At 48.5% G+C, this 25,236-nt stretch overlaps 1 protein-coding gene and 1 long non-coding RNA gene across 4 annotated transcripts in view; one reads left to right on the top strand and one right to left on the bottom strand.

The window, feature by feature from the left end:
- The window catches only part of RHBDF1 (rhomboid 5 homolog 1), a 116,335-nt gene that overhangs the window by 21,195 nt on the left and 69,904 nt on the right, over nt 1-25,236 (top strand). The window lies entirely within an intron of this gene.
- Nucleotides 11,301-12,599, bottom strand: LOC140917888 (uncharacterized). Its single transcript, XR_012161032.1, has 3 exons — nt 12,419-12,599; nt 11,447-11,714; nt 11,301-11,334 (listed from the first exon to the last, which is right to left on the bottom strand). It is a non-coding gene; the product is annotated as an uncharacterized LOC140917888 (long non-coding RNA).

The raw sequence follows: 25,236 nt of genomic DNA, 5'->3' as shown, positions 1-25,236 counted from the left end.
AGGCTGCTGCTAGGCCCTGGGCTTTCGCTGCTCTAGCTACTCCCCTGGCTGGGCCAGATGCACCCCCCCACCCCATCCTTCTTTGCTACCTGGTTGCTGGCTGGCTGCTGGACCCCCCCTCCCCTTGGTTGCTGCTGCTGCAGCTCTAGCCCCTTGGGGGTGCCTGCTGGCCCGCTCCCCAGAGGAGGGGAGTGAGGGGCCCCAGCTGTTGCTGCTGTGGACAGCACCACCACCACCTGTGAGGGGCCCTTCTTGCCTGGCCACCGGACTGCCACCTGGAGCTGCTGTTGTGTTTGCTGCTGAGGTTCTGCTGGAGCCCCAAGGAGGAGAAGAAGAGGACCATCTGCTGCTGGGGGAGTGCACAGAGACTCTGCAGACCACCGTGGAGGGGACCTCTAAGACTGAATAACTTTTGACCTGTGCTTTTGTGGTGGGGGTTTTGACTGTGTTTGTGAGGACACGGGATGCGGTGTGGAACCTGCCCCCTGGTCCATCCGTGTGTCCCCCTTCCCCACCTTGACCAGGAAGCACGGAGTCTATTGCCTCCTGGTGCCCGCTTCACCCAACGTGAAGACCTATGTGCAGGCGTTGGCGAGGGTGGTGGGGCCCATGGCCATCGTAGCAGGCTCCAAGATGTATGGAGAGGTTGTGTTCTTCCTAGCATTGGAGGTTGCCACCCAGGAGGTGGTGGAGAAGGGCCTGGCGGTGGGGGGGCGTGTTCGTCCCCCTTGAGCTGCTGGAGGACCTGGGCGTCCGAGGGGTCCTGATCTCCGTCCCTCCCTTTCTCCCTAATGCCGCCCTGTTACCTGCCCTTTCTACCCTGGGGAAACCTATCTCCATTATCAGCCCTCTCCTAATGGACTGCAAAGATCCCACCCTCCGTCACATCCTCTCATTTCGCTGGCAGGTGCAGCTTCAACTGCCGCCAGTGGCGCGTGACGGAGAGGCGCTCGAGGGGTCCTTCCTTCCGCCCTACGGCCTGTTACCAGGTACATTATTCATTCCATGGGGGAGGCCCGGTGCTACCTCTGCCGGGCGATGGGGCATGTCCAGAGGGACTGCCCCTTAGCCCGGCACGGAGGAGCGTCCTGGAGCCCCGGCAGGGCCCCATCATCACCAGCGCCCCTGGTGCCCGGAGCCGCCCTTCCTCCTTCCCAGCCCACCACTGCTCCCGCTCGGGCCCAAAGGGTACCTCCCCCAGTACGCCCAGATGAACAGGAGAGCCCCGCTTCCACTGCCTGCAATCTGGTGGGGCCTGTGGAGAAGGGTGCGGCGGGGATACCGCCGAGCATAGCAGAGGGCCTACCCCAGGGGGAATCTTTCCTCTCTCGTGCTGCCCCACCATTACCTCCCCAAGTCCCTAAGCCATCGCCCCTGTCCCTTGACCCGACCCCTGTTAGCCAGCCCCCAGATTATGCCATGGAGGGCTGGGCCCTACTAGGGGCAAGTGGAAGGCTCGAGCTCTGCTCTTTCCATCTGATGCGGAGGTCCCCCAGAAGACCAGGAGCGGGGGCACCGATGCCGAGCCTTCTGCCTTGCCCAAGGGTGTATTCCATCCACCGGTGCTGGCTGGGGAAGACGTGGCAGCATGGGAGAGAAGCGCCGCCCTTCCACTGGAGTCCCTTCCCACGGAGGTCCCCGATGGAGCCCCTCCTGCCCCATTAACATCTGAAGCCCCTGCAAGCCCCGAGGTGAGCGTCGCTTCGGGCGCTGGCGGGGAGAATCCAAGGATGGTGGAAGGTGATCTCCCTTCTGTCTACGAGGAGATTGAGGCCCTGGGTCTGATACCGCTTACCCAGGAAGAGGATGACCTCTGGAGGAAGGCCGGGGGCCAATGACCACCGTACCACTCCCCCAAATATGCTGCGAGAGGAGCTGTGCGAGTTTCTGGAAGACATCCGTGGGTCCCGTAACAGGGTGCAGCTTGCTCTCCAGCGATGGGGGGATTTTCATCACATTCTCCGGGCCGCAAGGGCCATCACGGGGAGGGTAAAAGGACCAGGAAGCAGGCCGCCGTGGCCTACGAGCAAGTCTGCAGCTTCCATGACTCCTTGCTCACCTACAGGTTTGCTGTGCGGCCCAATGGGGGCTGTGAGCATTTCTGCTGGCAAGGATCCCCCCCAGTCCTCCTCATGGCACCCATCATCCTTGTAACATTGAATACTTGGGGCTGTAGAATGGGTCTCTGCAGGTGCCAGGTGCTCCCCTTCCTTCGGGAGTGGGGGTACTCTGTAGTTTTCCTGCAGGAGACCCATATGGATCCAGCCGCCGAAGATAGCTGGTGGCTGGAATGAGGGGTGTACTTTATCCATCTCACAGTTCGTACAGCTGGAGTGGCTACCCTGTTCTCTCCTGACCTACAGCCTGAGGTGCTGGGGGTCGCTGAGGCTGTGGTGGGCCATCTGCTGCACCTCCACGTCCACATGGAGGGGCTCATGTTCAACCTTGTCAACGTCTATGCCCCGACATCGGGCCCGGAGCGGCTGCATTTCTGTCAGCAGGCGTCTACCTTTCTTGGCTCCTTGGATCCTTGCGAGTGCCTGGTCCTAGGCAGGGACTTTAACACTACCCTCGAGGAGTGGGACTGCTTGGGGACCGAGCAGTGCCCGGCCGCCGCGGACATCCTCTGGGAGATTGTTGACCATCGCTCACTGGTGGACATCTGGCGCGACCACCACCCGGACGATGTCTCGATGTTCACCTTTGTCTGGGTGGAGGCCCATCGGTCGCGCCACTCCCAGTTGGACCACATCTACTTGTCACGCTTCCACCTTTCACGGGCCCACTCCTCCAGCATCTGGCCAGCCCCGTTTTCTGATCACCATCTAGCCACCGTGACGGCCTCTCTCTGTGCAGAGAGGTTGGGGCCGGCCTATTGGCATTTCAACAACAGCTTGTTGGAGGATGTGGGCTTCGTGGCATCCTGCCGGGAGTTCTGGCTGGCCTGGCAAGGGCAGAGGGGCGCCTTTTCCTTGGTGTGGCGGTGGTGGGACGTGGGGAAGGTGCGTGCCCGGCTCTTCTACTGTGACTACACCCGGGGCACCAGCCAACGGAGGGATCTGACCATAGAGCAGTTGGAACGGGAGGTCTTAGAGCTGGAGAGGCGTCTGGCTGCCAGCCCTGAGGATCTATCTCTCTGCGGAGCGTGCTGGGAGAAGCGGGAGGAGCTCCGGGCCCTCGAAGACCACTGGGGTGCCTTTGTTCGATCCTGCATCCGCCTCCTTCGGGAGATGGATCACAGCTCCCGCTTCTTTTACGCCCTGGAAAAAAGGAGAGGGGCCAAAAAGCACGTTACCTGCCTTCTGGCAGAGGACAGCACCCCCTCACGGATCCGGCGGAGATGTGCGGGAGGGCCAGGACCTTCTACGCAGGCCTTTTCTCCCCGGATCCGACTGATCCTAACGCTTGCAGAGTGCTCTGGGACAGACTCCCAACGGTCAGCACGGGCGACCGAGACCAGCTACAGCTGCCTCTCACTCTGGCTGAGTTCTTGGAAGCCCTCCGCCGCATACCCACCAATAAATCTCCAGGCATGGATGGGCTGACCGTGGAGTTCTACCGTGTGTTCTGGGACGTCCTCGGCCTGGACCTAGTCACCGTCTGGGCTGAGTCTTTTGGAGAGCGGGGTCCTCCCTCTCTCATATAGGCGAGCCGTGCTCGCCTTATTGCCGAGGAAGGGGGACCTCTGCAACTTATGGAATTGGCATCCCGTCTCGCTCCTCAGCATGGACTACAAACTCGCTGTGGCTGGGGTCCGTGCTGGCAGACGGGGTCCAGCCAGACCAGACCTACATTGTCCTGGGCTGTACCATCTTTGATAACCTGTATCTGGTTTGGGATCTCTTGGAGCTTGGGTGTAGGGATGATCTGTTGTTCGCCTTCCTGTCCCTGGATCAGGAGAAGGCATTTGATAGGGTGGACCATGGGTATCTCCTGGGCACTCTGTGAACATTAGGCTTCGGACCCCAGTTTGTGGGCTTTCTCCAGGTGATATAAGCCTCCGCAGAGTCTCTGGTCAGGCTCAACTGGACCCTGACTGAGCCGGTCAGCTTCGGGCAGGGAGTACGGCAGGGGTGCCCCCTCTCCGGCCAGCTGTATGCTCTGGCGATCGAGCCCTTCCTCTGTCTCCTCCATCAGAGGTTGACAGGTTGGTGCTGCGAGAGCCAGAGCTGTGGCTGGTCCTGTTGGCGTATGCCGATGACATGTTCCTCATGGTCCAGGACCCGGGTGACTTGGCACAGGTGGAGGCTTGCCAGACCGTCTACTCGGCAGCCTCCTCCACCTGAGTCAACTGGGTCAAGAGCTCTGGCCTGGTGGTCGGGGATGGGTGGCAGGCGAGCTCCCTCCCACCTGCGTTTCAGGCCATCCGGTGGAGCGTGGGTCTGCTGCTCTCTCTGGGTGTTTACCTTTCTGCCACGCATCCGTCTGCGCTGGAGAACTGGCATGGTTTAGAGGGGAGGGTAACAGAGGAGCTCCATAAATGGACAGGACTACTCCGTTGCCTCTCCCTTCGAGGGAGGGCACTGGTGCTCAATCAACTAGTCCTGTCCCTGCTCTGGTACCGGCTCAACACCCTAGTCCTGGCCCCGGACTTCCTGGCCAACCTCCGGATAGCGATTCTGGAGTTCTTTTGGCCAGAAGTGCACTGGGTCTCGGCAGGGGTCCTCCACCTGCCCCTGGAGGAGGGAGGGCAGGGCCTGCACACTCAGGTCCATGACTTCCACCTCCAGGCCTTGCAGAGGTTCCTTTATGGTGCAGGTAGAGTACTTGCACACGCCTTTCTGCGCTGCTTCTGAGGGCTCCGATATGACCGGCAGCTCCTTTATCTCCACCTGAAAGGTGTTCCGTGAGACCTCTCCAGGCTGCTGGTCTTCTACCAGGACCTTCTCCAGACCTGGAAACTGTTCTCGGTGACCAGGTCTGCGGTGGCCACTGAGGGGGCAGATCTCCTCGCGGAGCCCCGCCTACACAACCCCCAGCTCCGTGTGCAGGTGACGGAGTCCCACTGGGTGCGCCAGAGGTTGGTCGCGGCAGAAGTCACCAGAGTCGGAGACCTCCTGGACTATGACCGGGGAGACTGGCTGGATCCCCTGATGCTCACTCAGCGAATGGAGCTCTCCAGGCCTCGTACTCCCCGGCGCATACTTCAGGAGGTGAGGGCTGCTTTACCGCCCACTGCTCGGGCCTATCTTGACCAGGTCCTATGAGAGGGCACGCTCCACCCACCTTCCACCCCAGGCCCTCCGGACCTTTTCATTGGGCCCCTGCCCCGTGGACCCGACCGGCCTCCTGCCCCTTTACAGCGAGCTGGCTGCATGACTTGCAGCCAGTTCGGTTCCAGACTGTGCCAAAAAAACAGCTATACATGCTCGTGCTCCACACCCTTCACGTCCTCAATCTCGCGTTCTGCCCCGACACGAAGTGGTGGGACCTCTTGCCGCCTCTGGAGGGTGAGGAGCCCCGGTGGGCCAGCCTATATTCCACCCTGGTCCCGAGGCCCGCCGGGGACATCAGCTGGCGGCTCCTTCGTGGAGCCATGAGCACGGGCATGTACTTGGCACGGTTCACTCCCCTCCTGGACACCTGCCCCTTTTGCAGCATGAGGAAGATCCTGGCACACGTGTACCTGGAGTGCGCCAGGGTGCAGCCCCTATTCCGGCTCCTCCTAGATATTTTGTTATGGTTTTGGTTGTACTTTTCCCCTCACCTGTTCATCTGTGCATTCCCTATCCGTGGCCCCACAAAGTCGCGGGACCTCCTTGTCAACCTCCTCCTAGCCCTGGCCAAAATGGCCATCTACAAAACCAGGGAGAGGAGGTTGGCTGATGGGGTTTCTTGCAACTGTGGGGGCTATTTCCGTTCCTCGGTCCATTCACACATCAAGGCAGAGTTCCTCTGGGCAGCGTCCACTGGCTCCCTGGACGCCTTCGAGGAGCAGTGGGTGCTGTCCGGGGTTCTCTGCTCGGTGTCCCCAATTAGGTTCCCTTTGTTTAGCCCTGTGACCTCACTCCCGTTCCTGTTATTCATTAGTTGTCCCCCGATTTATTTGGAATCCTGGACTTGTGGATCCTCCCCTTAGGCTGTGGGGAGGTCCTTTAGTAGTGGGCAGGTAGAAGCCTGCTCACCTCCTGGATATCAACAGGACTACTCTGCTGTACCCAACTGGCCTGGGTCTATCACATGAGACATTGTCACAGCATGTAACATTTATGAATGGGGATTATTATTATAATTTTATTATTTGCATTATAACTGAGATTGGGTTGATTGTGGTGGGTGTTATACACGCATGGTAAGGGACCACCTCTGTCCCAGAGAGCTTACAAGTAAAATAGCCGAGATAAACAAAAGGGGAAGTGACCTGCTTTGTGACTGTGGACAGTGGCAGGTTTCCTGAGTCCTGGTGTAGTGCCCATCTACTGAGCCACGCTGCAGCCTTGATCAGCAAGCTCAGCAAAAAATGTTGAGTTTTTGATTTCTGGAAAAGGATATTTTTGAATGAAAACCCAAAATATTTGTAAAAAACCTTCCAAACTGAAGAAAAAGGCCTTGTGATCAGCTCTGTCTGGTAAACATATGCAGTATTGCCAACCCCACATGTTCAAAAAATCATGAATGGATGAGTTAAGGCATCCAAAATCATGAGATTTAAAAATATATATACTGGGGTTCTTTCATTTGTGTTCTGGTGTTTGAGCCATTAGGGGTCACTTTATCCAGCTTTTCTTTTCAACTGGGGAGCTAGAAACTTGTTTATTAATGCAGGCTGAAATGCTCACATCGTCACCTGACTGCAGGATCAGGATTGAAGAGTAAGCCCTAATATTGCATGTGTGCCTGGCATTGTACTAAATACTCTAGTGATTCAGTTGGTCTTGGTAATAAGTGAGCATTCAGCTTGCTGAGTGGTTCTGTGGTATTGATTTTTTCCCCCCCTTTTGATTGCTCATGAGCATTTGGTGCTCAGCTGTGCTGTTATGACTGCATACTGCTTTATGTCCCAGCGGATCTCCTGGAATTCCAGGGAACTGAACCTGCTCTTAAGGATGGTGCAGCCTGCTCTTTTCTCTGCATCTGCCCAGCTCTGTGTCCCCCGTTTCTTATTCCCTTTGGGGTGGATTGTGCCCTGGGAGGTGCTAGGATGTAGCAGTCCCTGTGCTGGCATAGCACAGGAATCGTGAATGTGGCTGACCTCTGAGTAAGAGTGCTGCTGGGAAAGGCTCCTTTGGCCTGTTTCAAAAGTGGGCTCTCAGTAAATACTGCAGGTTTCATCCAGGGAAGGAAAGGGCTGATACTTACTGACTCTCTCTCATTCTGTATCAAACGGTTGACTCCTGACTCATGCCCCCATGATGCCAGCTTGTCATACTTGTTAAATTTTCAAGCAAGCCCCTTCATGCTTTCTCCCATGCTGCTCCTTTCTCCTGGGAGTTGCTCCCCGTAAACATTCACAAAGCTGCATCACTGTCCACCTTCAAATCCCTCCTCAACACTTTCTCCTTTGCTGCAATGCCTACAAAAAACTTGACCATGGTTAGGATGCTGTATGCTGAGACCACTGCCTGTCATGTTAACGAACATTGTCTCATTGTTTCCTTGTACTCCCCCATCTGACACTATCCATCTGTTGTCTCTTGTCTTACACATAAGCTCTTTGGGAAGGGACGTCTTTTGTTCTGTTTGTACAGCAGCTAGCACAATGGGGCCCTGGCCCATGACTGGGACTCCTAGGCGCTACAGTAATACAGATAATGTAGGAGGTATGCACGTGGAGGGAGATGGAGTCGCTGAGTTCCTGGGCTCTCATTGCTCAGGACCCTGTCTAGACTTGTAAAGCAGATTTTGTCTCCACACATGTTAGCTAACGTTTCATATGCATTCAGACACTAGTGTAGAATGGGTTTAGCACTTTGAAAAGTGCTTTGGCTTGTCATGATAGGCCTAGAGAGGAGCCATGGTAATGGGAAAGGTGAGGCCCTCAGCCCAGTCCCTCTCCTGTTCCTCCCCTCCTGCCAGCATGCAGCTGTTCCCTTGCTGGGCACTCTAGTCGTTGGGCAGGCAGTGCTGTCACTAGAAAACTTGCTCTTTGCTTCAGGGATTGTGCTTTCTAAAGAACTTGTGCACTTGAGCGCGAGTGAAGTTTCTCTATGGGCCCCAGAGGAGCCCATGGATTCCACTGTGCACCAAGTAATCCTTGCAAGAATTCACTGTTTCTTTTTCTGGCAAACAGCACTTTGCTCCTGTCGTGGGGCACTGGGGAAAAGATGAAGTAAAACTGCAAAATGTTTTGCTGTGCCCAAGGCCATCCTGATATCAGAATGCTAGGAACCATTGGGAAAGGGACCACTAATAAAACAGTATATCGAAATCCATGGTACGCCCACAACTTGAATACTGCCTGCAGTTCTGGTTGCCCCATTTGAAAAAAGATGTATTAGAATTGGAAAAGAAACAGAGAAGGGATTAGGGATCTCGAACAATGTCCATATGAGGACAGATCAAAAATACTGGAATTGTTCAGGTTGGAAAAGATAACTAATGGGGGGAATGATAGAGGTCTATAAAATCATGACTGGGGTAGAGAAAGTGAATAAGGAAGTGTTGTTTACCTCTTCACATAACACCAGAACCAGGGCTTACCCAATAAAATTAACAAGCAGCAGGTTTAAAACTAACAAAAAAAGGAAGTCCTTCACCCCATGCATAGTCAACCTGTGGAACTCATTGCCAGGGCATGTTGTGAAGGGCATAAGCTTTACTGAGTTAAAAAAAATATATATATCTAAGTTGATGAAGGAGAGGTCCATCAATGGCTATTAGCCAAGATGGTCAGGAACACAACCCCATGCTCTGGGTGTTCTAAGCTTCTGACTGTCAGAAGCTGGATCTGGATGAAAGTGGATGGATCAGTCGATAACTGCCCTGTTCATTCCCTCTGAACTGTCTGGCAATGGCCACTGTCAGAAGACAGGATATTGGACTCACTGGACCACTGATCTGACCCAGTATGGCCATTCTTATGTTACTTCTTATGATCTTATCACATGGGATGTTTTATAGCCAGCACCCAGAGTCTACCCACCATTTGTCTCTGCGTCCTAGCTGGGTGCACACTGCAACAGGGCCAACAAACAGTGGGTCAGGTGCAGTGTTTCAGCCACTCTGCTAGGTTGCTACTGTCTCCCAAGCTCAGCTCTGTGCACTGGGAAGTTTGATGAGGGGACTGGAATCAGCACCCTGCTAGAGCCTGAGTGAAGGGAGATACCTCTCCATCATAACAGGTTCAGGAAAGGGACTCAGGAATTCCCTCATGCAGCACCTTGTAAGGGAGCTGGGGCTGCCATGCAGTGTAGGACAAGGCTTTTCAATCCGTCTCACTGCCTTCACAGCCCCATTTTCACCCCCCTGTCAAAGCAGCCTCGTTTGTGTTTTTTTGCTGGAGGGGCTTGGCTTTGATCCGCTGCAGTTCTACCCTTTCAGACATTCCAGCACATTCATGTCTGACTCTCCATTGGCCACCACCTTGTGTGCTATCAGCACCAGTGCACAGAGAGTGTAAAACATGCCTGTTCTGAGTTGAGAGCATTTGACACCCTCTTTGCTTTGGAGGAGGAATGATACACAAGGGTTGGGGCAGGAGAGAATCCACCCCAAGTCACTACTGACAGATAAAGAGGAACAAATCACAGAACTAAAAATTAATGGTATTATAGGTACAAGTGATCATGACGGTACAAGCAGAATAAAGTCCAGGCCAGTACTATCTACTTGGTGCTTTAATAGGGCCAATTTCACAAAGCTGAAAACAATTATGAGTAAGGCTAAGAGTTTAGCACAGGTATTTTTAGTAAAAGCCATGGACAGAATGTGGGCAATAAACAATAAATCATGTAAGCCAGAGCCCAACCAATTGGGGCAGACAGCTGGAGCCCCACAGCCCAGGGCTTAAGTTGTGGAGGTCACACAAAATCATGGAATGTGTGTCCTCCACGACTGACTTGCAGCCTTAATCATGAGCCAAATCAGCTGGGAAGAAGAATAATTTAGAATAATTTAAAAATACCTCACTAGATGCCCAAAAACCACAATTGAGGAAGAAAGCTGTGCTATTTAAAAAAACAACTTGGTTTAAAGAGGAAGTGAGGGTAGTTGTAAAAAATGAAAAGATAATATAGAACACATGGAAGAAGAGGGAAATTGATAGTAATGAATATAAACCAGAGACTAAGAATTGTAGAAAATTGATAAGGGAAGCCAACCGATACAAGAGAAATCTATGGCCAGCAGAATTAAGGACAATAAGGAGTTTTAAAATATATTAAGAACAAAAAGAATCCTGACAATGGTATTGGTCCATTACAAGATGGAAATGGTAGAATTATCAATAGAAATGCAGAATAGTTCAATAAATATTTCTGTTGTGTATTTGGGAAAAAACATGAAGTAGTCTCATCATAGGATCATAACACTCTTTCCATTCCACTAGTATCTCAGGAGGATGTTAAAACAGTAGCTACTAAAGTTAGATATTTTTAAATCAGCAGGTTCAGATAACTTGCATCCAAGGAGCCCGCTGGACTGTTAATATTGATTTCCAGTAAACCTTGGAACACTGGGGAAATTAAAGGCTAATTTTGTGCCAATATTTAAACAGGGTAAGCAGTATGATCTGGGTAATTATAGGCCGGTCGGTCTGACATTGACCCAGGCAGTATAATGGGGCAACTGATTTAGGACTTGATTAATAAAGAACTAAAGGAGGCTAATGTAATTAATGCCAATCAACATGGGTTTATAGAAAATAGATCCTGTCAAACTAATTTGATATATCGTTTTTGATGAGACTGGAAGCTTTGATGGTAAAGGTAACAGTATTGATGTAATATGCTGAGATTTCTGTAAGGTGTTTGACTTGGTACCACATAGCATTTTTAATTAAAAAAAAAAAAATCTAGAATGATATAAAATTAACATGATGGCACACATTAAATGGATTAAAAACTGGCTAACTGATAGATCTCAAATGTAACTGTCAGTAGGGACTCATCATCAAGCGGGTCTGTTTCCAGTGGGGTACCACAGCGATTGGTTCTTGGCCCTGCACTATTTAACACTTTAATCAATGACCTAGAAAAAAACATAAAATTATCACTGATAGTCTGCAGATAACACAAAAATTGCAGAGTGGTAAATAATGAAGGGGACAAGTGATTCAGAGTGATCTGGATCACTTGGTAAACTGGGCGCAAATAAACAATACGCATTTTAATATGGTTACAAAGAATGAAGGGCATACTTACAGGATGGGGGACTCCACCCTGGGAAGCAATGACTCTGAAAAAGATTTGGGGGTTATAGTGAGTCATCAGCTGTGGCCAAAAGAGCTAATGCGATATTGGGATGCATAAACAAGGTAATCTCAAGTAGGAGTAGAGAGTTTTCTTACCTCTGTATTTGGCAGTGGTGTGACGACTGCTGGAGTAGTCTTTAGTTGTGATGGTCCCTATTGTATTCCACTGAGGGTTATGCATGAGCACCGTGTGTCTGGAGCCGGATAATTTGAAAGTAGTGTCTGTTGGTCCGCACAGTGTGCCTTGGCTCGCCTTGTGCTTCTGTCCAGTGTCATAAAGGGTGGGGCGGATTGACTGCATCTCTAGTTCCTTCTCAACATTGCATGGTCTGGGTTGGAACTTTCTGTCCTTGTTTCTGACACACTTTAAAATAAGATAGTTGTACATAGTTTTAAGAGTTTTATAGTAGTTTTACTAGTTTATTGTAGTTTTATCGTAGTTTTAGTGATTAGTTTAGATAGATTGGGGGTGGAAGGGGGATGTTTTCTCCACATCCTTCCCGCCCCCTCAGGACCTGTAAGCGGGTACCGAACTATGCCCAGAATGCCGGGCTTCATACTCTGTGCCTCCTGTCCATGCTCCTTCTTGGTCAACAGTGAACACCAATGCTGTCTTTACTGCTTGGGGGACGCTCACGTTGCATTCAGGTGCAGTATTTGCCAATCCTTCCCTAGCTGCAAACCAAGAAGACCGGGCTCGATGCCTCTGGAAACACCACCTGGAGCTTGCCATGAGGCCTCACTCAGACCTAGGCTGGGGAAACCCCCTCCCGCCCCGTATCCTCTAGACCAGGGGTCGGCATCCTTTCAAAGAGCCATTTTTTTGTCCTTGAACAAAATATTTCGAGAGCCACATCACATGCAAAGCTACTTGTAGATTTAGAATTTATCAGCAAATAATAATTGAACATATTTAAGTTATTACTACTCACTAATACTTTTAATGTGACTTCAGCCTTTTGAATTTGAATATAAACAGGAGGGGGCTCTGGGCTGGGACAGGGGATTGGGGTGTAGGAGGGGGTGTGGGGTCTGTGAGGGAGTTTAGGAGCAGGAGGGAGTTCTGACCTGGAGCAAGGGGTGGGGTGCAAGAGAGTGTGCGAGGTGCAGGTTATGGCTGGGAGGTGCTTGCCACAGGTGGATTGCGGATGGCGGTGCAGCAGGGCTAAGCAGACTGCCTGCCTGCCCTGGCCCCATGCTGCTCCCAGAAGTGGCTGGCTGCTGGCACGTCTCTGCGCTCGCCTGGCCTGGGGAGAGGCGGCTCCATCCCCAGCACTGTCCTCACAGCTCCCATTGGCCGGTTGTAAATCCTCCTTAGTCAAAGTGGCGAGGTGAATATTGTCTGTGAATATAAGGTTATGCACTGTCCTACCTCGTAATATGACTCCTCCTGCTTCATCTCTCAGTGCTACAGCCATTACTGCTTCCAGTATTAAATGAACAAATTGAACTAATTCTGGCAGGATTCATTAAATATTAACACCAACAGTCTGGACAATTCCTTCGTGAACTCTTTTAAAACTCCTGGATGCAAGTTATCAGGGCCTGATGGTTTTAAAATATTTAACATCAGTAGCTGCCATATAGCATCCTCCTTAGTTGGAATGGAAAGTATTTCACTGTCAGATGATATGAGCACATCATCCATCTTCTTTGCAAATGCAGAACAGAAATATGTATAGAAACTTCTGCCTCATTTGCATCATTGATAACGTTACCATTTTCACGTAGTGTACAACTTTCCTTGTTGCTGTTCATTTACAGTAGCACTCGTGTGCGAGGTGCTCACCAACACTTGAGGAGGAGGTTCCTGTTCTGAGAACTTCATAATATAATGACAGAAGTCAGGAGAAAGGAAATAGCAATTGGCTGCTTATATACAAATCAGCAAGTTTCACTATGGGCAGCATGGCAGAGGTAAATCCTTAAAGGGCCTTATGGGGTTAGGATAGGGCATTAAGCCCAGACAGGTCGGACCATGCACAGGGGACTGCATAGAAGAAGGTAGGGAATCTGACTAACTGGTGGGTGAGTTTGGGAGCATTGATAGAGTGGAGGGGACACACATTTGCTGTTGTTGCATTTAAAATGCTCCTTGTTGTGGTGCCTAACCCAGTGGTGAGGGCTGCTGCAATGGAGCTTGTTTGTGGGACTCTAAAGGGTTTAGGATTTGGTGATTGATTGAGGCTGGGCATCTCCTTCAGGATCAGTGCCTTCTCATGGCTGATCGGATCTGTCTTGATTGAAGTTATGATTCTAGTTTGTACTGGCAATAAGTATAAATGAATGTGAGAAGTTGCTCTTAGATATTTTAGCCCTTCAGACATTCTTGAAGTTAGCCATGCAGTATGTATCAGTGAAATGGCTAACTGACATGAGGGACTGTACGTTAAAGTGGCACTAATAGAACGCTGCAGCTGTCTGAAACCCAGCTGTTTGAAAGCCTGGGAATTCAGAGTCATGGTTGCTGTGAATGTGGAAGCCTCTGAAAGCCAGGAAGTTCAAAATGATGCTTGCAGTCCTGGATCCTTTATCCATGCTGCCGACCTCTCTTCTGATGGTTCAGCTGCAGAGCCTTGTGAGGTATCCAGTCAGTGCGTAGTTTGGGTGATGGATGATTTAAATCAAGACCTTTGATTCATAGTGGAACTATGATTGAGACTGGGTTGTATCGGGCTGTAAATGGAGGGATAGGGGAGGGGATGACATGCAGGAGTGTCTGGTGAGGTCCATGGCCTATGTGTATGTGGGGGTGTCTGAATGAACAGTATTGGAGCAGTGGTATTTGCAGTGTACGTCAGACCCACCATCTCTTTGCTGCTAATCATTTTCTGACTTCCAGCTACTGACGCAATTCTGCATAAGATGCTTTACACTACAAAGATTTGCTTCCATAGCTATATTGGTTAGGAGTGTGAAGAAAATTACCTCACTACTCGATATTCTTGTCAGTATTCTTGTCAGCAAGTTAAGGAAGTATGGGCTGGATGAATGCACTATAAGGTGGGTAGAAAGCTGGCTAGATTGTCGGGCTCAACGGGTAGTGATCAATGGCTCCATGTCTAGTTGGCAGCCGGTATCAAGTGGAGTGCCCCAAGGGTCGGTCCTGGGGCCGGTTTTGTTCAATATCTTCATAAATGATCTGGAGGATGGTGTGGATTGCACTCTCAGCAAATTTGCGGATGATACTAAACTGGGAGGAGTGGTAGATACGCTGGAGGGGAGGGATTGGATACAGAAGGACCTAGACAAATTGGAGGATTGGGCCAAAAGAAATCTGATGAGGTTCAATAAGGATAAGTGCAGGGTCCTGCACTTAGGACGGAAGAATCCAATGCACCGCTACAGACTAGAGACCGAATGGCTAGGCAGCAGTTCTGCAGAAAAGGACCTAGGCGTGACAGTGGACGAGAAGCTGGATATGAGTCAGCAGTGTGCCCTTGTTGCCAAGAAGGCCAATGGCATTTTGGGATGTATAAGTAGGGGCATAGCGAGCAGATGGAGGGACGTGATCGTTCCCTCTATTCGACATTGGTGAGGCCTCATCTGGAGTACTGTCGTTTTGGGCCCCACACTACAAGAAGGATGTGGATAAATTGGAGAGAGTCCAGCGAAGGGCAACAAAAATGATTAGGGGTCTAGAACACATGAGTTATGAGGAGAGGCTGAGGGAGCTGGGATTGTTTAGCCTGCAGAAGAGAAGAATGAGGGGGGATTTGATAGCTGCTTTCAACTACCTGAAAGGGGGTTCCAAAGAGGATGGCTCTAGACTGTTCTCAATGGTAGCAGATGACAGAACGAGGAGTAATGGTCTCAAGTTGCAGTGGGGGAGGTTTAGATTGGATGTTAGGAAGAACTTTTTCACTAGGAGGGTGGTGAAACACTGGAATGCGTTGCGTAGGGAGGTGGTAGAATCTCCTTCCTTAGAGGTTTTTAAGGTCAGGCTTGACAAAGCCCTGGCTGGGATGATTTAACTGGGAATTGGTCCTGCTTCGAGCAGGGGGTTGGACTAGATGACCTTCAGGGGTCCCTTCCAACCCTGATATTTTATGATTCTATGATATAGCTATACCAGCATAAACCCTAGTATAGATGCAGTTATTCTGGCAAAGAAGTCTTTTGGAGAACTAGTTTAATCTTTACTGGCAGCAATTCTTTTGCCTGTATAAGCTGTGTCTCCCACTGTGGGAGGGAGTTTGCTGGTATAGTGCTATTGGAAAACCTATACTAGGAAACCTTTAGTATAGAGCATAGAACAAGACCTGCTGTTAGTATCTGTAGCCCCTGTTCCTGGATAATCGAAGATACAGATACTGCAAGGATGGGTGCTTTGCAAAGGCAAAAGAAAACAACTAGCAGTTATCAGGCGCTGAACTCTGAACATTGTGTTTGTGATGTGTTAATACAGTTTTGGTACACAGGAGATTTGTATGTGGTGCATGAGTGCATTCATGAGGGAGCGTTCGTTATGTACGGGGGGTCATTCAGAGGGGTGGGTGGGGGAGAGCTGGCTGAAAGTTTTCATTCAAAACTTCGGAAAAAATTTTTTTCTTCAAAATGGAAATGTCAGCGGGAAATGTTTTGCTTTTGACTAATTTTATTGTGTTTTTTTTTGTTGGAAACTACCAACCCAAATGCCGATTTTTGTTGTTTTTGTTTCTGGGAGCCAAAACCAAAAATCTCAACTAGTCAGGCAAAAATTTTCAGTAAAATCCCCAAATTTTTGCCTGATCAGCCAGAATTGTGTGATTTCCTGTTGTTGAAAACAAAAACCAAAATTTTTCATTTGTTGAAATTTTTAACAAGGAAAAAGCTGATTTTCCCAGCCAGCTCTAATATGTAGCAAATTGCAAGGTTTTATGAACCTGACACACAAACGTGCACCCATACCCTCATGTACCCATCCCTTTAATTTACACACATTCCTCTCCACATGCTCATGAACATCCACTCAATTACATTTGTACTCCCTCTCACACAAACACAGTTGTTCTGTTCCCTGGGGAATACGTCTGCTGTGGCATCTCTGGTAGTATGCACCATATGTGCCACCCAGAGCGAGTCTGCAGGAATCCTTTGCTCCCACATGCTGAGTGCTCTCAAATTCCCCAAGCTCATGACATGCAGTGAGGAAGGCAGGAGCTGCAGCACTGGGGCCTTGGAGCTGGAAATGGAGTGAGCTCCTCACAGCAAGCAGAATGGTGGGTTTGCCTTTGGTGAGTGCCTTACCTCCCCTCCCCCCAGGCTGCCAGGACTGCTTCCTCTTCCCCTCCAGTTTTGTCATTCAGGATAGAGGATGTTCTAAGAGTCTAAGGGCAACAATGACCAGTTGGACAAGCCTTGTAGAAGGCTGCCAAGTCTCACAGTGGTGTTTAAGTGACGTGACTGAAGGAGTACACAGTAACAGGATATGACACAATGGTTGACTGAGCAAAAGCAGGCCATATGGCTCTGGAAGAGACATGGAGTGTAATGGTGACAAAATCTATAGGGTTCTATGGAAATTACTCTAACATGTAGCCTTTAAAGGGAAGAAGGGACTTTCCATGGAATTGTTATCCGGTTGAGAATAAGATTCCTGCCCTACTATTGTGTAGATTGGTTTAGAAATTCTACAGCAAGGTTTTCATTCTGTTTGGGTCACTAGAGACTTTCCTAGAAGTGGCTTTTGTCTGAGGATCCCTGGACTTAACCACCTACTCTAGGATTTAACCCACTAACTCCCACCCCTTGTTGGATTGTGTCACTGATGTGGCAGATTTCGGTTTTATGCTTTCCCCAATGACTGCTTCACTTTGGCCTAGGGGTTCTTAAAGCATCTTACCTTGAGAAACTGTGCCTCAAAGCTCACATGCAGAATTTGTGTGTGTCATTACCATGAGTGGATTTGCAGTTACCAGCTGAGTGAATGTAACAAACCTTCTCCAAGTGTGTGCACAGCTGTGGTACCTGTGTTCAAGTTATGTACATGGATTCCTGAAAACGTGACCCCTCGCCAGTATATTGGGTCCAAGATCTGTACAGTACTGTTTGGTGACCTGGCGAGAGGCAGGTGTTCAAAATCCCTGTAATCTAGAGTTTACTCATCTAGAATGACTGCTCAGGAGAGAAGTTGTCCACTAGCACCTTACAGTGTGTTTAGCATCTTGGACTGGCTGGGAAAAGTGACATTCTTGGGAGGTGGGGCATACAGTTCTCCAACAAATGGTGGAAGTGGAGCAGCTTTGGAGGGGTCTCTGCTTTCCCAGTACAGCCAGGAGCGATCCCCTCTGAGACACCCTCCTTCCCTTGCTGGGCTTCAGAGTCTGAGCGGGAATGTCTGCTGCTATTTTTAGCATTATAGCATGAGGCCCATGAGCATGAGTCTGTAGACCTGGGCTCTGGGATTCGCTGCCATGTTTTTGTTTTGTTTTCTTTTGTGTGTGGTATAGACATACCTTTGGTAGCAGGAACTCTCTCGTTTTGCAGGGTACTCTCATATAGTTGCCAACTCTTATGATTTTATCTCCAGTCTGGTGAGATTTGGTGCTTCACTGAAAGTCCCAGTTGCTGGAGTCCATCTATTACCTGTTTCAGAGTAACAGCCGTGTTAGTCTGTATTCGCAAAAAGAAAAGGAGTACTTGTGGCACCTTAGAGACTAACCAATTTATTTGAGCATGAGCTTTCGTGACAGTCTTAGCTTTCGTTTAAAAACACCCAAAACTTTATAGCCAACCTGTGTGCAGAAAAAAGCTTGGAAACATGGACCCTAAATGTTCCCATGCCAGAAGGGAAGTACAAAGAACGCAATGTAATTTTTATTTTTTTTTTTAATATCTTGATTTTTTTCGGGGGGCCTGACTCTCACAATTTTTGAATGCTTGGGACTGGTGATGCTGCCCTCTGCATGGGCCCTTCTTTATTAAAGGTAAACATGCAAAGTTCCCTCTCTGACTTTCATCACTGGGAGAGAAGCAAAGGCGGCTGCTCACATCAGTCTGTCACTTAGACTCCAGCCTTCTAGCTCTTCGAGGTGGCTGCAGTTTGCTGACCAGGCTGCGCCACTGTCTATTCCATGGAGAGTGCACCCCAGCATGCACAGAAATGGCTCTCCTCTCCAAAGTGACTGGACAAACCAGCTGTATCCTCCAGTCCCTGGGAGGGCCAGCTATGGCTGACAATAAGAAGGATAGGGTGTTCCCATGTGCAGTGCAGGGCACACACAGTGAAGCATTGTTGGGCTCACAATGCCTGAGAGAGATGTTTCTGGCCAGTATGGAAAAGGAACCATTTGCCCCAACCCAGGAAATGTTTACATCTTTCTGCAGGTTAATTTCTCATGAGAAAGAGTCGCATTCTCCAAGCTGGAAACTCTGGGGCACTAGTAACAATGCCATGCATCAGCAAGCAGCTCAGCCCTGCATTGAGCTTGCAACCACTGAGGTCAAGTGAATCCTGGGGACAGGAGTGTGGGCTGATCACAGAGCCTGGGATTCCATTAGTCAGGAAAATTTCTTCTGAATGGTTAGTTTGTAAAAGTTATAGACAACTACTTCAAATAGAGGTCATAAAGGGGAATGCTAGGCAACTTTAACTATAAGCATCAGTCCACACTCCACCTATAGCAGGTGTGGGCAAACTTTTTGGCCCGAGGGCCACATTTGGGTATGGTAATTGTATGGTGGGCCATGAATGCTCATAAAATTGGGGTTCGGGTGCAGGAGGGGGTAAGGGCTCTGGCTGTGGGGTGCAGGCTTTGGGGTTGGGCCAGAAATGAGAAGTTCAGGGTGCGGGAGGGGGCTCCAGGCTGGGGCAGGGGGTTGGGGTGCGAGAGAGGGATCAGGGGACATTCTGCTGCCTCTGGGAGCCTTGGCATATGCACGCGGAGCAGTCTTCAACCCTGCTTCTAAGCTGGAGCGTGGGAGCAGGGCAAGCCCCAGACCCCGCTCCCCAGTGGGAGCTTGAGGGCCGGATTAAACAGGCTGGAGGGCCGGGTGTGGCCCCCAGGCTGTAGTTTGCCCACCTCTGACCTATAGTTACCCATTGGTAATTGGAAATGATCACATCTGTTCAGTGCAAAGAGGGGGAAAAAAAGCCCATTAATTCATGTTTCTCTCACAATATATGCAAAAGCCAAACACTCGTTTCAGCAAACTCAGCATAAATGTGCACAATTATTACATACATTTTTGTAAAATTTGACCAGTGGCTTGCTATTTTTTGAGAATGAGGAAGATTGTAAATGTGAATGTGTGAATGTCCATTTCATGTATTATTCAACAGCATTACAAAATGTTTCACTTTCTGTAACACTGGACTGTATATTCAATAAGGCACTTATGCAAAGGTGGCTAAGCAGATGAGACAAGTTATGAAGTCATAACTTATAATACACAGGTCTTATGTTATTTAATGTTTCTATAACAGTCACACACACATGCCCCAGTCAGGATTGTGGGTGCGACACAAACACACGTGAACATGCAGTGCCTTCCCCAAAGAGCTTCTACTGCAGAGGTCTCCAAACTGTGCCCCCTTTGAGAGGGCTGGGAGGAACGTTTTGGGGGAGAGGGGGCACAGGTGGGGCCTGGGATAGCCCCCACAGGGGGTAGGGAGGGAGTGCCCACCCAGTTCTGCTCCTGGCCCTGTCTGCCGGCCCGGGACTCCAGCTGCCGGCCCCACGCCCGGGGCTCCACTCACCAGGGCTGTGGCCCCAGCCTCAGCCCCCTTACTCCTGAGTGGGGTGCAACCCTGAAAAGTTTGGAGATCACTGATCTTCTGCAAGAAGAGAAGTGAAAAAGTGATAGTTTATTAATAAACAATTTAGTTTTGGGCCAGCGTGCAGAAAACCAAGTACTACAAAAAACTGAAACTAAATCCAAAAGGATAAAATGTTAAAATATTTATAAATACGGATTAAAAAGGATATACACCATTAATCTGTATACAATCACCAGGCTCCTTGCCTTTTCGTTACTTTTAGTGGCTGACTATGCAGATAGGGTAACTGCTCGATACGTTGTCAGTTCCTAAAAAATATTCTGTTTTCTGAGAGATCATAGATAAAGGCATCTGGGACAAAAACATGGAAAGCCAGTTTGACGTTAAATGACAACACAGATTACAATGTAATAAATAATAAAGTAAATATTCCACCTGCCCTAAACTGCATGGACAGAGGCATTTACATTTCTCAGTGCCAATATCTTGGCCTTTTAAGTAAGTTGTCTGCATTGATTGGAAATGAAGAGCTCCTGAGTGTGTGATTACAAGGACTGGGTAAATATCTGGCATACACAAGTCTGTTTTTGACAAGGGGAGCCAGTGTGACATTTGAAATAGAAAAAACTGCTATATCTAGTTGATTATTCATATCCTTTATTCTCAACTTTAATAGGGATTTCACATTTTTAAACTTAAATCTAATCATTTCCGATTCTCAGAAACATAAAGACTGCAAAGAATTCTGAACATGCTCTAACTGAGGAAACTTACGTGAGAAAGTCCTGCTGAGCTGTTCCTCTAAGCATAGCCTGGGCAAAGGCTGTGGGTGCATAGTATGAGTATGAAGCCAAAAATTAATATTACAATATTGACTTTGGACAGAATATCCATTCCTGCCTCAGCTCTAAGCACAGAAGCTAGGGTATTATTTGGGAGACCAAGGATCTTTCTAAGAAATTTGTTTTGACTCACCTCCAGTCCCATGGGATCATTCCACCCCCATATTTCTGCACTGTACAAAATTTGAGCTCACAACTTGTCCTCAAACACTCTTATGGGCCCTACGCTACCAGCACTCCCAGCTGTCTTCGAGACACCACTGACTTCCTGAGGAAACTACAATCCATCGGTGATCTTCCTGAAAACACCATCCTGGCCACTATGGATGTAGAAGCTGTCCACACCAACATTCCACACAAAGATGGACTACAAGCCATCAGGAACAGTATTCCCGATAATGTCACGGCAAACCTGGTGGCTGAACTTTGTGACTTTGTCCTCACCAATAACTATTTCACATTTGGGGACAATGTATACCTTCAAATCAGCGGCACTGCTATGGGTACCTGCATGGCCCCACAGTATGCCAACATTTTTATGGCTGACTTAGAACAATGCTTCCTCAGGTCTCGTCCCCTAATGCCCCTACTCTGCTTGCACTACACTGATGACATCTTCATCATCTGGACCCATGGAAAAGAAGTCCTTGAGGAATTCCACCATGATTTCAATAATTTCCATCCCACCATCAACCTCAGCCTGGACCAGTCCACACAAGAGATCCACTTCCTGGACACTACGGTGCTAATAAGCGATGGTCACATAAACACCACCCTATACCAGAAACCTACTTACCACTATTCCTACCTACATGCCTCCAGCTTTCATCCAGACCACACCACACGATCCATTGTCTACAGCCAAGCTCTACGATACAACCGCATTTGCTCCAACCCCTCAAGACAGAGACAAACACCTACAAGATCTCTCTCAAGCATTCTTACAACTACAGTACGCACCTGCGGAAATGAAGAAACAGATTGACAGAGCTAGAAGAGTACCCAGAAGTCACCTACTAAGGACAGGCCCAACAAAGAAAATAACAGAACGCCACTAGCTGTCACCTTCAGCCCCCAACTAAAACCTCTCCAACGCATCATCAAGGATCTACAACCTATCCTGAAGGACGACCCATCACTCTCACAGATCTTGGGAGACAGGCCAGTCCTTGCTTACAAACAGCCCCCGACCTGAAGCAAATACTCCCCAGCAACCACACCCCACACAACAGAACCACTAACCCAGGAACCTATCCTTGCATCAAAGCCTGTTGCCAACTGTGCCCACATATCTGTTCGCGGGACACCATCACAGGGCCTAATCACATCAGCCACACGATCAGAGGCTTGTTCACCTGCACATCTACCAATGTGATATATGCCATCATGTGCCAGCAATGCCCCTCTGCCATGTACATTGGGCAAACTGGACAGTCTCTACGTAAAAGAATCAATGGACATAAATCAGACGTCAAGAATTGTAACATTCAAAAACCAGTTGGAGAACACTTCAATCTCTTTGGTCACTCGATTACAGACCTAAAAGTGGCAATTCTTCAACAAAAAAACTTCAAAAACAGACTCCAACGAGAGACTGCTGAATTGGAATTTAATTTGCAAACTGGATACAATTAACTTAGGCTTGAATAGAGACTGGGAGTGGATGGGTCATTACACAAAGTAAAACTATTTTCCCCATGTTTATTCCCCCCCTCCACCTTCCACTGTTCCTCAGATGTTCTTGTCAACTGCTGGAAATGGCCCACCTTGATTATCACTACAAAAGGTTCCCCCCTCCACTCCCCCCCCCCGCTCTCCTGCTGGTAATAGCTCACCTTACCTGATCACTCTCGTTACAGTGTGTATGGTAACACCCATTGTTTCATGTTTTCTATGTGTATAAATCTCCCCACTGTATTTTCCACTGAATGCATCCGATGAAGTGAGCTGTAGCTCATGAAAGCTTATGCTCAAATAAATTTGTTAGTCTCTAAGGTGCCACAAGTCCTCCTTTTCTTTTTGTCCCGAATTGGCCCTCTCAGTTGGGTGCCACCAAAGCCAGCATCATTACCTGGCCACGTGCTTCTCCATGCGGAGGAGAGCAAGGTGTCTGGGACTCTAGTGTTGGTAATCTTCTCCCCATTTAGATACTCAGAAACTAACTAATTCACTTCTTAATCATCAGTAGGCTAAGAAAATAGAGTTCTGATCTCTCACTGCAATATAGGTTTGTCAGACCTCAGATCGTTCTTGTATCTTTTTTCTGAGCCATTTCTGATTTGTTTCAACATCCTTTTCAAAGTGTGGGCACTAGAACTTGACTCAGTTTCCAGAAGTGGTAGTACCAATGCCATTTATGGAGGTAATGCTGCTGCCTTATTCTTACTTTGTATTCCCCTCTTTATACTTCCAGAGATTGAGTTAGCCCTTTTTGCCACAGCATCGCACTGGGGACTCATGTTCAGCTGGTTTCCCTATGACCCCTAAATTCTTGTCAGAGTCATTGCTTTCCAGGATCTAGTTCCCGCCCCCCACCCCATCTGCTAAGCACAGTCTGTATTTTTTGTTCTCAGATGTATGAGCTTGCATTTGTCTATATTAAAATGTATGTTGGGTAATTGCAGTGAGTTTATTCTATCTGTGATTTGTCCTTATCATTATTACCACTCCACCAGTCTTTGTGCAATCTGAAAATTGTACAGCAAGGGCATATAAAGCCATTTCTTCCAGATCATTGATAAAGATATTGAATAATTTGGTCCGAAAATCAATCACAGCTGGATCCCACTAGCAGCATCCCCCACTTGATGGTCATTCCCCATTAACAATCTATCCAGTAGCCAGGTTTTAATGACACTGTTTAATATGCGTCGTTGACTTGGTATAGTGCCTATATACTGTGGTACATAGTAGGTCAAATGCTTTACAGAAGTCCAAGTATGTCACCACAATTACCGTAGTCAACCAAACTTGTAATCTCGTCAAAAAATTATATCAGGTTAGTTGGACAAGCTCTATCTTCCATAAAATGAAGATGATTGGCTTTCATTATGCTATTATTCTTAGTTCTTTACTGATTATGTCCTGTATCAGCCATTACATGATTTTACCCACTGTCAATGTCAGGCTAACCAGCCTATAGCTATGCATTTACCCCTATTAAATATTGGCATTTAGCTCTTGCAGTTCTCTGTAACTTCTCCAGTGTTCCAACATTTATTAAAAGTCAACACGAATGGCTCAGAGAGCTCTGTGGCCAATTCTTTTAAAAGTCTTGAGTGCAAGTTATATGCTCTTGCTGATTTTAAATTATTGAAATGTAAGTAGATGCTGTTTGACATCGTCCCTACTTACTGTTGGAACAGAAGATATTCCATTATCACTGTAACATATTAATACATCACCTCGCTTCTTTCCAAATCCATAAATATTTCTGTAACATTTTATTACTTACCATAGGGAATGGATGCCTGAGGACATTGCTAATGTAGCCTGAGCCTTCCACTTGCAGGTCACCAGCCCAGCTCAGTACAGTTTTAAAGTGGTTGCCTTTGAGTGTTTGGAAGGCATTTGGGGGCTCTTACTTCCCCATTAGAGAGCATTCACCCTGAATGACAAACTTGCAGTGTTTGTTAAGCAAGAGCAAAGCCCTGTGTGACTACTTCTAAGTCAGTTTAGAAATAGCTTATAGTGATTTATTTACCTTCAGCTCGTCATCAACTTCACTTAATCGGTTATAGCCATTTCTAATCCAGTTTAAGACTGTTCACACAGGGTTTGCAAACTGAGCAAGTTTGTGGGTGGCCAACCCCTCAGTCAAACAGGATTGTTCTGAACAATACCTTCCCGACTACCTGGAGTCCCTGCTTTGCAGGTTGTTCTCAGAGTCTGCCCCTCAGGTCTGCACAACAGCCTGCCGGAGGATTTGTTCTGCTGCCTCACTGTATGTACTTGTCTGAGTTTCTCTCCATTGAGCTTCAGGTGACCCCTTTTTAGTTCTAAAGCCCAGAGCTGCTCCAACACAGACCTGCCTGTGCTCTCACGTGCACACACACACTCTGCTCCCTCTGGCATTGAGTGAGAAGAAATGTGGTTGTGAGCATATGCACGCACGCGCACACACACACACACACCCCTCCTCCCCACTCTCTCCATCTGGCATTTGGGAACCCGGAGCTGTCTCTTCCATGAGTCAATATAAAGTAAATGTGACCGTTTGGGCACAGAGCTAGCCTCAGCAGTTACCCAGTGTTTTTGCTTGCAGCAATTCAGGAGAAAACAAATTCCAATAGGAAGTCTTTAGGATTGCGTGATTCAACCTGCAGTGTGTCTATTACAGGAGG

Source organism: Lepidochelys kempii, chromosome 10 (genome assembly GCF_965140285.1).
Source record: "Lepidochelys kempii isolate rLepKem1 chromosome 10, rLepKem1.hap1, whole genome shotgun sequence".
Taxonomy (NCBI): domain Eukaryota; kingdom Metazoa; phylum Chordata; order Testudines; family Cheloniidae; genus Lepidochelys; species Lepidochelys kempii.
This window is presented reverse-complemented; position numbering and strand designations above follow the sequence as displayed.